At 28.8% G+C, this 17167-nt stretch overlaps 1 protein-coding gene across 1 annotated transcript in view; it reads right to left on the reverse strand.

Moving 5' to 3' along the window:
* The window catches only part of LOC106678221 (uncharacterized), a 63149-nt gene that overhangs the window by 7826 nt on the left and 38156 nt on the right, over positions 1-17167 (reverse strand). The gene's annotated exons all lie outside the window — the stretch shown is intronic.

Below are 17167 nucleotides of genomic sequence, written 5' to 3' on the forward strand. Positions count from 1 at the left end.
GATTGACTATGCTTTCCCCTCCCCCCTCCCTAAATTGATAATGGCTTGCTTTCCCCTAGTTTTGATCCTGGGTACGCTCTTGACCGGTACCATGTAAATACGCCATAGTTCTACTCAAAATATGTCACAAATTTTACATTTATGTCATAATTTGAGTAAGGGAAACAATTAAAAATAGGAAGAAAACATCATGAAAAAGTTCATTTGAACAACAATTATCAAATTAGTATGAAAAGTATAACAAAATAATTGAAAGAAGGGAAAGTGGTTTGTAAAATAAGTTTTAAATCTAGGATATCAAATTTAATAAAATAAGTTATATGTGACAAGGGCAATTAGCCTGCAATGTTTTTGGGGTTTTTAAAAAATAAATGACATCAGAATTGAAGGTTGTATCCTTGAAAATGGCCCGAGGGCCGAAACGTTAGAGAATTATAAAGAATAAAAAGTTGAGAGAAAAAGAAGGATCAAAATTGTGCTCATTTATAATAAACTAAACCACTCTCAAACAAGCATAAATAAAATATAATTAATCTAAAATAAATATGTTCTATATACAAAAATGATTTAAAAAACACATGGTACCAAAATTATTAAAGACTATTATAAAAGAATTTGTAGGATAAGGAAATCATGTAATTGTTCATCAGGCTAATTAAGTCTTTTAACTTCTTTCCTGTAAAGGAAATCTTCTGGCTGTAAGCAGGTGTTGTTTGTTTGTTTGTTTATTAAGAAATTAAGGCGTAAAACCCACCGGTCATCAACGCCAACACCCCAAATAAGCAGGTGTTAAAGAAAGGCTTTCTTGAGCATTATATATATATTTTTTTTTTTAATTCGATCTCTTTTCCCTCTACTCTCTACTTCCTTATAACTATTTTCGTAATGAAAAATATCGCTCCCATTTTCAAACCTAATTAGTTTTATTTCTCACACCTTAAACAAGTATCCTTCTGTATCGTTCATAAAATTAAAGGTAATCTTGTTATAGATTGAGTGACTCATTATCAAAGAAATCATCGTAATCCATTTCTTTAACTTTTGAACGCTCACCCTTCTTTTTGGCTTTGTGATAACTGAAACATACGTACGCGATATGTACATTTGAGTTAGTGTCAGACAGTTCAGTCTGCAATTCTCCCAGTGGGGCTCTCATTACTACAACAGATCCACCTCTGGTACAAATGTTTTAGCATAACCTTGTTTATTGAAAACTGTTAAGCAGTGAATTGATTTTGTTTTATATTTTTATCAGTAGTAAGTACTGTTTTCATTTTATATGCAATATGAAATAATTACTTTGTGTTGGAAAATGTAGATTTCTGTTTTGAACTTAATATCTATCAAAATATAAAATTAGGGGATCATACTAGTACATCACACATAATTGGAGTTCAAGAATTTTCTTAGATATTTTTGTTAGTAGAAACATGTGAACTTACACTTTAAATTTCAAACGAAACAACAATAAAAATAACTAGTTTCAGATTGGGTGCATGATATAGGTATTAATGGCACATATTTTCAGTTGAATATTTTATGAGATAAAATTTGGGCATGAGGTAGTATTGTTGAGTAAAAGAGAAAAAATAAAAATAATAAACAATGAAGAGAGAAGAAAAAATAAAAATAATAAACAATGAAAAATCAAAGAAAACAATCAACAGAAGAGCGTCTTTAGAAAAAATATTAACTAATAAATATATCTGTTTTTCTTCAGTATCTGACACTAACTTTAATTTTTACATAGTAATAATCTTCTGTAATTATATGAATTACTACGGTTAATTAATTGCTTTTTTGATTCATCTTTGGGGTCCCCAGGGACGCCTCCGTCACCCGATTTTATGAAGAATTGAAGTGGCTTTACTCCGCCCCTCCTTTCGTCATAAATATTTTCTTGCTTCCTTCCTCTACAAAATTATCCAATCCCGCCGTCCATTGTACATTCTGATATCCTTCAATTTAAATCCTCAGTGCATTCCCGCAATACCCGCTCACGGCCTTCAGACTTATATGTAAGTGCCCATCGAACCGCAGCTTTTGGTAGATTTTTCCTCAACCGTTCCTCATCCCTATGGAATTATATTCCCTCTTTCATTCGTAGTTCTAATACCCTTCCAACCTTCAAATCCCGTATCTTCGACCACCTTCTGTCCACCCAATTCCGGAAGAATAATTGAAAGTTTCAAATATATATTTTCTGTACTTAATGTCTCACATTTTTGTTTATTCTTATAAATATGTACATTAGCAGAAATTGTACCTTTCCATTTATTAGTTTTAGTTTAATTATATTTGATTTTTTTTTCTATTATTATCAGAAGTGTTTGTCATCTTATGTTTTAAATGATATATGGTTTTGATTTATTTATTCTATTCTTATTTTGTATATTATTGTTGTTCATTTTTATCTTTTTAAATTAATTATTTTATTATATTTTATGACGTCTTATAATTTCATTTCTATTTTGTATTTCATCCTAAGGCTCTGAAGCCTATTTTTGACGCCTGTACATTATTCTAAAGGGATCAATCCCAGAATAAATAAAGATTGTTATTATTATTATCATCATTATTTTTACTATGAATTGTTTGTTGTTTTGTTTTATAATAAAGCTATAAAGTTTTGCTGATAATTGAAGTGAAACGGTACGCATTAATAGTTGAGGCAACTGTGTACTTCAAAGGTTTATATAAATATTTTTTTACGTAATGGAGAGTGTAACTAAAGTGCAGTAATTTATAATGTACGGTACGAATAAATCATATTATCTTGTTAGACAGAATAAGACTATATACATATTTCACTGGTTGAATTCCATTCAATTCCTAATATAGATGTCAACAAATAAGTTTCATAACGCAAAGATAATGAATTTTTAAACATTCAAACGTTGATATGACGAACCTCAGTATAACGATTTATTCGATATAAAATTAAAAAAAAAAAAACCTTTTATTAAATTATGAATTTAAGATGTAAATTGAAATATTCATTAGTATTAAAAACATTTTTATTAGTTGACGTAATATTGACTTTTACAAGTCCTTACAATACTAGAATAGGAATAATTATTGCCACGACACTAATTTATTTGAAATAGATCTTTACTAATAATGATCTAATGATAAAAAAGATGAAATATACAGATTGAATAAAATAGGGTAACTTAATTTCAACTAAACTTTATGGCAGCAACAGTTTACACGTGATTTCTGCCAAGTCCATCCATGCCAAGCCCTAAGGAAATGTAATATTAATAATAAAATGATTAGCGAACCCGAAAGTTGGATGCCGATGCCATGACTGAACCTCTATTCACCAACCATTCTCTAAACCTGAATCCGGAAAATCAGACTTGACGCAATCAGTCTTCTTGATAATATTTTGGTCAACCCATCGGACGTTTATTGGTATTATTAAGACCTTGATATAAACGAGTGGTCTTTTATTTTATTTATTGTAAATTAATTAGTTTTTTTTTAATATTTGATATAAGACATATTTTTATTTTTTATATTTAAATACTATATCATGAAGTAGACACACGGGAAATTCGTTTTCAAAAAGTTCTCTTAGCTATATAGAACTATTTAATATGAAAATTCATTTCACAGTGGCAAATTAGTTTTTAAAGTCGTTCTACCGAGGTTTGTTCTACTTACTACATCCGTTATTAGAGGTAAATTTGCGTTAGTTATTATGGTTAACTGAAGGGGATGTAAAAATAATTCGTTCAGCTAAGGAATTAGTTTTAATTTTTATTTTTTTCGAAAACAGATAAATCGTATGTTAGTTGACTGTATTTGGAAGAATTTTTTTCCTCTTAATAATCTAATACCAAAAAAAAAATTATTTGGAAATCGACTTGCTTTGTTTTGGAATTTTATGTTCTTGCTATGTATGTATATTACTTAAGATAGCACCTACGAAAAGTGCATAAATATAATTTTTTTCTAAATTTTCCTTGAGTTTAATTCTTCGAAAATGGTTGCTAAAACTTAAATATCATAAACAATAATTCAAATTTCTCACAAACCCATTAGGAAAGTAATGATGTAGCTTAATTTCCCTCAGCAACTCATTACTGTTCGTTCTTCCCACTCCTCCGGAATATTATTCTGAAATTCCATATTTCGGAGATATTATCTGGCCGAAGAGGAAAGTCCTAGGCAATATTGTGGCTCAAATAAGGTTAGGGGCAATATAGAAGCTGATCTCATGGCATCAAATCTACTGGGTCCTCTCCAGTATCTGAGCTTTAATTGTCTCTATATCCAGTTACATGTCACAATTGAGTTGGGCTATTCTGTTTCAGACAACTTTATATAACTTTTATTTTTAGTAATATAAATTAAAAACTATATTTTACAAGTAGAAATGGATTTTACTCATAATTCCACAAAGCATGTTGTAGATAGCAAAGGCTCTCGGATTCTTAAAACAGAGGCGCTGCAGGCATTAAAGTTACAAGGGGATGAGATAAAAAAAAAAGTTACTATAATGAGATAAAAAATCTTTATTCCTAAATCAGTGTACCTTGAGTAATTTTTTCAATCCTATCCTATCCTCATAGATTCTTAAAAAGCAATAATTTTCACTAGTTAAAAATAGAGCGGTATTGTACCTTGGGTCTCTCATTATTGTAAAATGGGCTCTGACTTTACCTTGGGCAATTTTTACATAAATGGGACTTATAATTATGATTGAATAACAAATAAGACAAAATAAATGCATAAGTAAGAATCCGTTAAAAAAAAAAAATAATAATATTACAGCCTCCCTGGTCAAATTAATTTACATTTTCTTTATAGTCTGTTCATATAAAATTAATGTTTAATAAAAAAATAAACAGAGAAGTTGCCTGGATTATAGAGGACCTGGTAATTGCTTGTTTACTTGTATAGTGCATCTATACAACACACAACTGAGGTAGATAGAGCTACTTAGATGAAGTAGACTGGATTTCCTCAGAGCAGACACATTTATGTTGACATGATAACCAAATATTCTCTGTTGATATATATTTTTTTAAAGGTGGCCCGCCCTACAGTCTCCTTAAATAATGTTGCCCTTATCCCTTTCGAACAGATCCGCTACCTTGGACTACATCTGGACAAACGACTAACCTGGAATCCTCACACAAGACTGAAAAGACAGGAAACTGCACGTCGATTTCGACTTTTACAGCACTTACTGAACAAACGGTCTAAACTTCCAATTCATTACAAAAGACTGATCTACATGACTGTAATAAGTCCAATCTGGACATACGGAGTTGAGTTTTGGGGATCCACTAAACCTTCGAATTCCTCATATTCTTCTCGTATTCAATCATTGCAATCCAAAATCCTTCGTAAAATCCTCAATGCTCCTTACTTTGTCACAAATAAAATCTTACATAAAGATCTTAATGTTCCACATGTAACCGATCTAGCCCAAACTATATATCACTCGTTCCATTATAAGCTCCCTAGCCACCCAAACCCACTAGTTCCTAACCTTGCTTCCTCTTTCATTTTTGACATTCCTCCGAGGCGCCTGAAAAGAAGATGGCCACGAGACCAGCTAATGTAAAACGTCATTAGAGTGCTACCAATGGGTAGTTTCTCTACACGTCTGTTACACTCCAATTAAACTGAGATCACTAAACTTAGATTACTAAATGTATTATAATGTACAGTCGTAAATAGGAATAAATAAATATTTTAAAAAAAAAGGTGGCCCAATGTATTAAATTTTTGTTCGAGACGAAATATGTTAATTTTCTAAACATTCTTCTTGCTTAACTTTTTTTTGGTCCTCATCCACTGGTGTTCTCAAGTCTTTTAACTAAGAGCGCGTATGTTAATATTGAACACATTAACCAAACATTTGCATCTTATTAAATGAAGCAAACAAATACCAAAAAACCTTTTGTACAAGTGTATAATGAGCTACAAATGTATGGTTGTGGTTACAAACAATCACCTATGAATAACCTGCGTGACTAATTTTAATGTAAATATCATTTTATCATCATGTAAAAATCATTTTAAGTTTTCACCTTGATAATGGCCTTTGGCTAGAAACTTTTGAAGCGAAAAATAAAAAGTTGTGAAAAATGCATCAAAAGCATTTTTTTTAATTAAAAAATATATTTTTGATTATTGAGAACTTTGCAGTTATCTAACTGAACATTCAAAAATACTTAAAATAGTTTTACTTGATTAGAAAAATTACAGTATATACAATAATTTATACAAATTATTCTTTCATTGATATTAATATCTACTTAGTATTAGCCATACCAACATAACTATATGAATACGAGTTTTGGCGTTGAGTAAGGGTGATTAATTTTTGTTTTAAGTAGGTTTTGATTTTAGAGTTATTACATTTTAGTGAAGCAATTAAATTTTTGACGAATAACTTTTGTTTGTATCCTTATTATTTATAGTAGTGGATTATAGCCCAGGATTTTTATGTTTAGTAGGTAAAGTTAGTATCGAACTCTACGTTTGATTTTTTTTTTTTAATTTTCGTTTTGCATAACATTATTGTAAGATTTTAATAAAATGTTGACTGTTTGTGACTTTACTGGTTAGTTGGCCACCTGCAGGAGCGAATCTGGGCATTGTCTTGGCCACTGGCCACAGTACACAGCCCTTGTTTATGTTTAAGAAATAAAAGTAGGAATATATTTTTATACTTCAAAATACAAAAGGTCACGCTGTACCTTTAATTTTATAAAATAATCCAGACCAGTGGAGCTCAAACGTAAACAAGAAAGTTTGTTTATCTAATGATTTCCCTAATTCTCCGAAAAATAATTCTGTTTACAGGTAAATAGAACAGAATTTTCTGTAATAGTACACAAACATGCATGAGATTTTCCAGGAATTAAATAATCACGTGTGCAGATGTAATAAAATAATACAGATGGCAGAATTTTATTTATATTTATGGAAGAGAGTTTAAATATTTATTAATTTTTGCGTTATAAAAACATATATTATTAATGGAAACTGGATATTTATTTAAATTAAGCAAAATTAAAGGTACTTACACTAAATAATTTTGTTTTACTGTGAATTATTAGTGGTGTAAAGTGTTCTGGTAATTACTAGATACTAATCCATATTTAGCGGGACCCTCAATTTTTTAATACATTATTTAAATTTATCAATTCATGATGACATTTTAGAAGGACTATTAATTTTTTAAAAATATTAATCACTATATATTTATAACTAATATTATAATACATTCATATTCTTAAAATATTAGATTAAGGGAAGAAAATTATATTTAGAGATATATAGGAAAATAATGGAATAAAAAGTTAAAAGAAACAATGGAAACATATAAAGTAAAAAGTTCAAAGAACAAAAACAATTAAAGAACTTCGTTTAAAAAAGCGATTATTTAAATAGTTGTTTGTATGCTGAGCCATGTTGCAACCCAAGCCCTGTCCAATTGGGCACCACAACGTTTCCATAAAAGTGTTTCTCTCTTTTATAATACGCGTAAAATATTACTGGTTAGAAAGTATTTTGCTAAAATTACTAAAAATTAGGAAATATGATTTCTTATTATGAATTTACCCCACTTAGTATATTAAAACTCAGCTTACTAATGTAGTACTGTCATAATGAAACAGGGTCATGAGATAACAGCTTTATTTTCAAGAAGAAATCATTTAGAAACAAGTTTATGCACAAATGGATCTCAAAGAAAGAAATCGCTGAATTATGGAAAATGTGTGTCAGTTCCAGGCTAAGTCCATTAAGGTCAACGATGAGATAAAAGGCATCGTCTGGGGACTTAAAAAGCTCTTTGTGTGAAGTCGCAATGTGCAAAAAATAGTTGACGACCTCACTTTAAACAATAGTTAGTTGGACTAGGTCAGCTCTTGAATAATAAATTAATGATGAAGACTGTTTTTACTTTCTTGTGTACCAAGAATCGATAAGCTACTGTCACAAAGGATACGACCTTGAGTCTGTGGTGTATCACGATGTTTAAGATCTAAATATATCCGTGGAAAAAAAAAAACCTGGAACGGTAGCCAGTTAGAATTAATGAGCTACACGTGAGCCTCTGAAGACTAATATGATTCTCGCTTCATAACAACCAATAGAGATGATGTCTTTCCATCCTAGAATTCTTAATAGTCAAAATGAAGCCATATAAATGGAACAGGAAATAAAGCAAGGAGGAAAAATTTAAAACTGGTGTATTAATTTATTTTGGTCATTGTGAACATCGGCATTGCAACAAATGATCGACATAATGCATAAATAAATATTATGAACATACTTTGTAGAAATGTAAATCTTTTGTTCTATGATGCATTAAGGAACTTGTTACCTCATACCTACAACAAAGTCAGATGTAATTGCTATCAATTTAATTTAAATTAGAATTAAACAAAATTTAAATTTGGTAATTATAAATATCAAATCAAAATACTTATTTATTTATCGTCTGTTGAAATATGCATACAGATAATAGAATTAGAGGAATAATAGAATAATAAAAGACACAGGTAAATGTATTTGTAAAAAAGAAATAGCTATATAATATATCTTAAAGATATATATATATTTTTTATTATACTTCAAAGATACCTCTAAATATGTAAATTAATATTAAGTCGTTTAATCGACTTGGAATTATTTCGTATGTCTAGTCAAATAAAGGTTTCATTCGTATATATATTATGAAAATAGTGGGGAAAAACAAGTTTTTTAGAATAATTACCCTAAAGCACTAAAAAAAAAAAAAATAGTTTTTAAGAAAACGTATATAGATCATTCTATCAAAAGTATCAAACTAACTACAATTACTACATTTATCCAAATATAGATTCAGTTTTTTTATTATATTGTCTCCAGTAGAATTAGGGGTCGACCTATATTCGGGATCGAATTATATTAGGAGCCGATATATTATATATCCTATCCGATATATACCCTAATATCCGATATATTAGGATCCGATCTAGAAAAAATTGAGTTAACCAAACGTGGGGCTTTTAAGTCACATCATAGTTAATTTTCGTTCCTACTTCTTTATTTATTTGTTTATATTAATAATGAATGAATATCCTTTTCAAACAGAAGAATGGCATATATAAATATATTTATACATCATCTCACAAAACAAGAACATAACCAAAAGAACCCTTTACCAACTGACTCAATTTCATTGAGAACACGGACCGACTAACCAATACTAAAAGAGCTTTCACTTACAAAACTCAGACGCATGTAAGTGTGACGGAAGAACTCTACAAAAGTTTTCAACACATATTGTACGACTGTTATATATTTCAGAACAAAAGATATAGTTTGTTGAAATCATCTCTACTGCGAGGGGACTCATGGCCACTATCTGAACAATAATTGTATACAAAATACAAGAAAAAACTTATTAGGTCATCGACAACATAGACCTGAAATATTAATGTGTGGAGCGACAAGCAAATAAAAATAAGAAAAAAAAAACTAATACAATTGTTTAAAAAATTATTATAATACAAATGATGCCATTTTACATATTATATTATTTTTTATTTCTTTATCTTTCTTTTCAGTTATATTTTATTTATTTTTACTAATCTATTTTCTTACAACTCTAACCTCTTTATGTTTTTTGTTTGTTCTTTCTATTATATTCTATTGTATTTTATGTTGTATTCTTCTTTCTATTGTATTCCTCTCTTTATTGCATTGCACATAATATTGTAAAAACATTGAAATAATTTTACTACACTATATGTATATAATATGCTTTTTTCAAGGTGTATACACAAATTATTTAAAATATACGCCTCTTCTGTAAGGTATACAACAGAGGATAAAAATAATATACACATACGTATATATGTATTGAAAATAAAATAAATTAAATACTAACTCTATTTACACTTTATTCATTCCATAAATTCCTTATTAAGTCTGGCATTAACATTACTGAGTAGATTTATTTCTTTCATTGTGATAAATTAGTTGCTTGTGTTTCTATGGGAACAGGAGAGGGAAAAGTGTTGATATTACAAGGATAATTAAAAAATGGCACAGACTCAAAAAGTTCGAGAACCCCTGATTTAATTTTTTTAAAATTAACATTTAAACACACATAGTCGATATTATTATTCTCGGACCTAAATAAACAAGAATGGAGAAAAGAGCACAGAAATTCAATTATCCAAAAATATGAATGATAAATAACTTTAATTAGTAGGAGAGAAAAAATATTCGGTGAAAGGACCTAGATAAAAAGGAATTTTTTCCAAGAAGTCATATCAAACGGGACAAATTATATAAAGACAACATTCCCGGCGGAGTAGAATAGCCAAAGGCTTTGCCAAAAATTAATGGACCTTTTTATTTATTAATAACATTGGCAAGGCGATGGTATCGACTAATTTCTAAAAGCTAAGGACCCTTAATGAAATAATAATAATACTGGTTATATTGACTTATACAATCGAAACAAATATATATTTTTTCTTTAATGAATTAATATTTTTGATCAATATAAGATATATTGAATATAAGATAAATTGTTTTACACTTTGGGATTTTTTGTTCCAAAGAACGATATTCAATAGTAAATATACGACAGATACCCCTTTATGCCTGGCTGATCATATATATTTCATTTAATTATTTTTTAGAATATAAGTATTAATAATTGATAAATACATTCTTTAAAGTTTAATAATTAACAAGAAAAGCTTTTATAGACGTCAAAACATTTCACATGATAAAGTGAGGTGATTTGATTTTTTTTATGGTATATTCGGAACACATTAAACATACAGACACCTATGTTTTTTTACTTTATAAACTGAGACAAATGAACTTTAAATTAAATGTCAACAAACAAAATTATATATATCAGTAGATCAGTTAGTTTACTGAAACTAATAGCTAAAATTGTCGTAGATACAATTTTTTTTTATCAATGATTCATTCATGAATAAGGGTCGTATCAATGGCAATTTTGGCTATTAGTTTCAATCATAGCTTATTTTTGCCCATCTCTGTTGCTATGAAACACCAACTATTACCCGTTAGGCCTGATTGTTGAAAATAATTTAACATAGTTAATGAAACAATAAAAAAAAAACTAATGTTGTAAAATAAAAATGAAATAGTAAATTTGAGTTCATAAAAATAAATAGATAAACGGTTGGATTACTTTTTTTTTTTTATTCAACTATATTTAGTTTTATTATATATCTTTATCCATGTGATTTGGTTTTCAATATCTAGTTTTAAACAGCTTGAAAAATTATTAATATTTTTTATATTAGTTTTTCTTTTAACATATATTCTTTCATAATATCACTTAATATAATTCTAATCTTATTGTGAGTTGCATCTTGGCTTAGAATAATTGTTGAAGGTTCGTTATTTTTTATATAGTTTTATGCAACCAGAGACGCGGCTGGGATCTCTTGGAGCTCTGCTTTGCTTTCCACATGGCAAAGCTTGGTTTCAAGTCCCCAAAGCTTGATGTAAATACCGGATATAGGTACGAATGTGAATCAGTTGTATTTGTTTTATTTTTACTTAAAATTAAAAATTTTGTTACTTTATTACCTTTTTTATAAATTATTCCCTAATTATTATATCAGCTTAAAACGTTTTTTTTTATAGATATCATGTTTGTAATATATTAATACTTCGTTATTTTATTTTGTTGCTATTATTCTTATCATTTAATTTTGTTTTCTTTATTTTAGTTTATTTAGTTTTATTTTCATCTCCTTTTTTTTTTTTTTTTCAGTTTGTATATATGGTAATAATGAACATCTAGAACTCTAATACTTATTGGCATTGATTGTGGCAGCTTGCATTATAATTCTTCAACAAAAATTGTTATAATAATAATTATTATAATAGTTTGATACTATATTTTGTTTAATTTCTGCTACCACCTTGGCCATCTCTTAGATTAAGTGCTATGTCAGACAAAAGTATAATAATGTTAAATAATACTGTAAAGCGGGTTTAGTATGATAAGTTTTTACATAATTATCGTATGAAGGAGCATACACAAAATAATTGAGCGGGTGTAGCTATCTTATACTAGCTAGTATTTATAGGCATAAATACTTCCTTATTATGATAGAATAAAAAAGTTATACACTATTATTTATTTAATTTCTACTACTAGCTTGACCATCTCCTAGATTAAACTGTGTTGAAAAAATCTATAATAATTTCAAATGATACGAATAAAATAAACAATGATTAAATAATAATGATATTATTGAAATAATTCTGTTTTAATTTTATCCTAATAATGTGTAATGTGGGCCAAGACATTGAGGTGTATTAATTTTATTTTTATTTTATTTATCTAACTGTGTTATGTATTTTACTTTTTCTGATAGATAATCTCACATACATTCACTACATTTAACACCTTTATTATTTAATTCAGATTTTTACTGAATATTTCGTGTTTAACTTACTTTTTTGCTTTCAATTAAGTTAATTTTCAATATTCCTTTACAACCTGTAAGAAGTGAGCTCTTTTTTTATATATATATTATTTTTCTTTGTTTATTGTTTTTTCTACCTCTTATTTAATTCTATTTCATATACCTCTATAATTTTACTTTATTTGATGTATTAAAGTAATTTTATTTTTATTTAATCTTGACACCCAACCAGGGCCATCATATCTTTGTTATTTTTTTATGGGTCTTAGTTCATCCCAATGCTCTTACCTCAAATTTCAAGCACTAATCAAGACAATGCATTTTTTCTATTTTTCTTAACAATGTCTTCTGAATACAGTCTTGCTTAGATAGTTATTCTGACTTCATTGAGGAGTTGCGAATTGATTTAAAAACCCACTAATTAATTTCCTTAAAAGTAGTCGAGGTCAACGACCCTTTACCTTATGGACACGTGGAAGAGAGGATATGACCACTGCTTCCACATTTATAGATCTTCACAATGTGGACCTGCATTCCTCGGCTGCCTTCAATTAGGAGGGCAAGCGGCCAGTGTCTAAACGAACACCCGCTAAAAGATTACACTAATTCCTCCTTCTATATTAAGTTCTACCAGAGTTCGTAAAGATTTCCTTACAATCTTTCTGCAAATTCAAGTACTTTTAGTATCAATTATTTTCTGAACACTATTGGGCATTACTGACATTGTAAGTAGGCTTTTCAAAAATTTCAAAAATGAAAACTAGAATATATTTTGTTATTTTTAATTTCTAATAAATCTGATTTGTCATTTGAAGAATAAGATGCAGAAGAGGTACAAGCGCGTCTTGAAAAATACGTCAGCGGCATGTAAAGTGAAACAGAATGAAATTTGATAAAATGTGAAAATTGAGATAGATATATTTGAAATTCGATATTTATTTTTTTTGTCGGCCAAGACAAAAAAAATTCCTATTGGAGAGTCCTATACTGCCTAACCATGATTGGGGGTCAAAGTTTTTCATTTTGTGGAATCTCTTCACTTAAAGAAAAAAGTCAATGACCCAGGTCGGATTCGAACCGGCACCGCCATCAGACATTAAATTGGTAAGACTGTGTCTTAGCCACTGAGCTACGAGCGGCCCAAAAATCAAATGGTATCCTTGTTAAGTCTCAACACTCTTTATTATATCAATAGTCCAACGTTTCGGCCACCCTCAAGGACAATCTTAAATATAAATTTACACCCCACATCCAAATTTTAAAATGTTTTGCAGGCTATTCTGCCCAGGTCATTAATTACAAGTCAAATCACCATATTGTTTCACAACTCCAATAATTTTTAAACTTTTAATTTTAGATCAACTCACACTACCAACTATCATATGTTTATATTAACATATGTTATTTGATAGTGTTACATGTAATATTTACCAAATTTAAAATATTATACGAGGGAAAATAAATTTTTTTATTTCCTGCATGAATAGAAAACTTGGTAGTGAGGAAGCAAAAAAACTTAAATCATAGGTATAGATTAAACAAAAAAAATTAATCCTAAAACAATAATTTTAATAATAATATTCTTTATTAATATCTATATCAATGACTATTATTATCAAGTCCCTCAGAATAACAAAACCAAAATTAAATGCGCATTAGTGCTTCAGAATGAAACAAAACAAAAATCCACAAACAAAAATAATGAAATAAGAATAAATCATGATGCGGCTTCTAATAATGGTAATTAAAAAAAAAAACAGGATGAAGGCTCATTTCACTCATCAAAATAGATTTGACAACGTAAAAATATTATTTATATTAAATGTGAAAACAAATATCTAGGAAATAAAAATCACCTGCCAATTTCTTGATTCATTCTTGACAAAGTGAGAGGAGAAGACTAATGTATATTAAGTATTCTTTTTTTTTTTATTAAATTTGTAAAATTAAAAACTTTATTGTTATAGACTATAAAGTTTTATATTTCATATTTACCATGCGATTTGTCTCAGCAATGTAGTTAAGGATCGCGTTGAATAAGATTTATATCAACATGATTCAAAATTGATTTAAGCCATAAGCATTGATTTCAAAACGCTATATATTTGTGTTAACAAGAATGTATTTTGCAAAAATAGGTCTGGTAATTTAATAAATACTACGATTTCTAAAATTTTTTTAACGAGGCAGCGACAGTATGATGTTCAAAAGAGGCCGTTTGTAGCCAAGTAAGTGGCGTAAAGTGGGCTGCCTGGAGATTGCAGCGGTGCCGATTCGAATCTGGAGAGTAGAATTTTATTTCTGTGGTGGTTCTAAGAAAACTTGACCCCTTTCCCCTCCACCATGGTTAGAATAGGTTGGTCACATCTAGCTAACCTTCCCTCCTCCCTCCGTATGTAAGAAATGAACAGAAATTTTTCAATGATGGTTGTTACGAAAATTTTATCGTTAAAAACCTATTAGTTCAAACCCTTTATATAGTTTTTACGAATAATAAAAAAGTGTGATGTCCAATTGACCAAAAATTAAGGCTGACGTTCACTGGCAATTCAAGAATTAATGGTTAGTAATAAAAAATAAGAATGAGAACTAATTTTATTCAAAATCATCAGCTCACTTGAAATGTTTGAAGGAAATGGGAGATATCGAGCATTCTAGTAACTGCATAACATTGAGTATCATGAAGTTCAGAAACAATTGTAGCACTTTTGTTGTGATGAGGAAGAAAGAGACATAAGAAAAAATCGTGGCCGAATTTGTCTAGCCACTTTTTTGAGTTTAAGTGTACAAAATCTGATTTTGCTTAGTCCTGGAGAGCATCATAGCCAGTAATACATTTACCCCTAAAATTTAGATCTCAGTGATGTCTGACAAAAACTTCAGACGGTGATAGTGAGGTAGGGTCCCAATAACTTTCGATTATAACTGAATAAAAACTCAGGCCTAATGTAAATCAAGAACAAATTTTGAATAAAATTATTTTGTAATTATCTTAATTTTGTTAACATTTTTTTGATAGCAAATGTTTTAAGATGTTGAAATAGCACTGTCACCAAAAAATGTTCTTTCTTTATTACAACAAAAAGAAAAAGTTGACTCGTGTATTTCCCATTGAAATAGGTTCCAAACATTTGTTTCTATTTACTGATGAACATAATAAACTATTTGTAAAAAGCAGCATACTCAATGATCTAATGGCTTTGTTTTTGGGTCATGAGTATATAAAGAAAAAAAATTCTTTATAGTATGAAACGAAATACCATACATTTATAAGTCAAGAGAGAAATATTAATATAAATATAAAAAAATTAAGTCTCAAGATTATCTGAATAATTTTTAGTTTGATTCAACGTCTTTGTCTAATTGGAGAGGTTTGTCGGGGGGTGCGGTCAGCAAAGAACAACATAAATAAACAAAACAATATTTATTTATTTTATGCCGACTTTTCGACCTGAGTTTCAGGTCTTCATCAGGGCTATAGAACAAAAGGGATAACAACAACATTTAGAGAAACATAAAATTGAAAAGGAATAGTATACAAAAAAATTTGGAATTATAAAAAATATTGATTTGGGTCATAAATGATAAAAAAAATTGATAATTGATAATTGAATAGTAAAAAAATCGTCTTTGTCTAATATTTCAGGTAAAAAAAAAACCTAGTTGCTCTTACAATTAAAACAATAAAGTTCATTTTATTTTTAGGTAAACATTTGTTATATTTTACTCCTATTTAGATATTTCAAAGAATACATTGAATAGTAAGTTTGGCGATCTTGTTAGAAATCATAAATTTGACATTGGATGTTCTTGTTTTTACCGATATATAAATATATCTTAGAAAAAAACTGCAATGAAATAACTTAGTACACTTAATGAGTAGGTTTGATAAATTAGTTTAGGTATGAGAAAGAAATGCATTATAATAAGTAAAGTTCTATAACATTTTAAAATACTGGCTTAGTGAGCATATAGTTAGATTTAAGAATAGAAGATTTTTTTTAAGTAATAATAAATTTGTTTGATACAATAGCTCTATCGAGCCGTGAAGTTGAGAAACGTTTCTCAAAGTGTTCCAAACCATTAAGATCGAACGGTTTGTAACAGACGCCGCGGTTTAAATATAAATCGATATTTATTATGTTTGTTTTTATTTTTGTAAAATTAAAAATACACTGTTACCTTATACTAATCCCGTAATCCGAGATGTTAGAGAATAAATCAACCAGTAAAATTTATGTATTCGTAAGGTACTTACTAAAAGGTGAACGACTACTACATCGTCAGTTTTTAACAGCCCATTAGATTGCTTTTTGAAAGTATTGAACTGGAAACTATCTGGTAGAAGTGGGTGTTTCTTCTTTAATGAATAAATTCAATTTCCTCCCGAATGGATTTAAAACTCAATGGAGCAAGCTTGATTAAAACAGCTATTAAAGTTAGATCTGTTATATCTGTGAAAAGTAAAATTATTAATTATTAATTTAACTCTCAGAGTAAGGTCATTAAAATTAGTTTTCTCCCTGCTTGAGAGTTCCTGGTAATGAGATATTATTTTTATTTTAAGAAACCTTGTTTTTAATGATTCGTGACAATTTTTTAATAGAGCAGCTATTATGAGGTGAAGGTAGTTGACCGTGGATTAATAAGTGGAGAAGAAGGCTGGAGAATGCGGTCACAAAAAAAACAAATAAACAAAACTTCTTTTGCTAACATTT

The sequence above is a fragment of the Halyomorpha halys genome, unplaced genomic scaffold (assembly GCF_000696795.3).
Source record: "Halyomorpha halys isolate HHAL.00 unplaced genomic scaffold, Hhal_1.1 Scaffold128.1, whole genome shotgun sequence".
NCBI classification, from domain to species: Eukaryota; Metazoa; Arthropoda; class Insecta; order Hemiptera; family Pentatomidae; genus Halyomorpha; species Halyomorpha halys.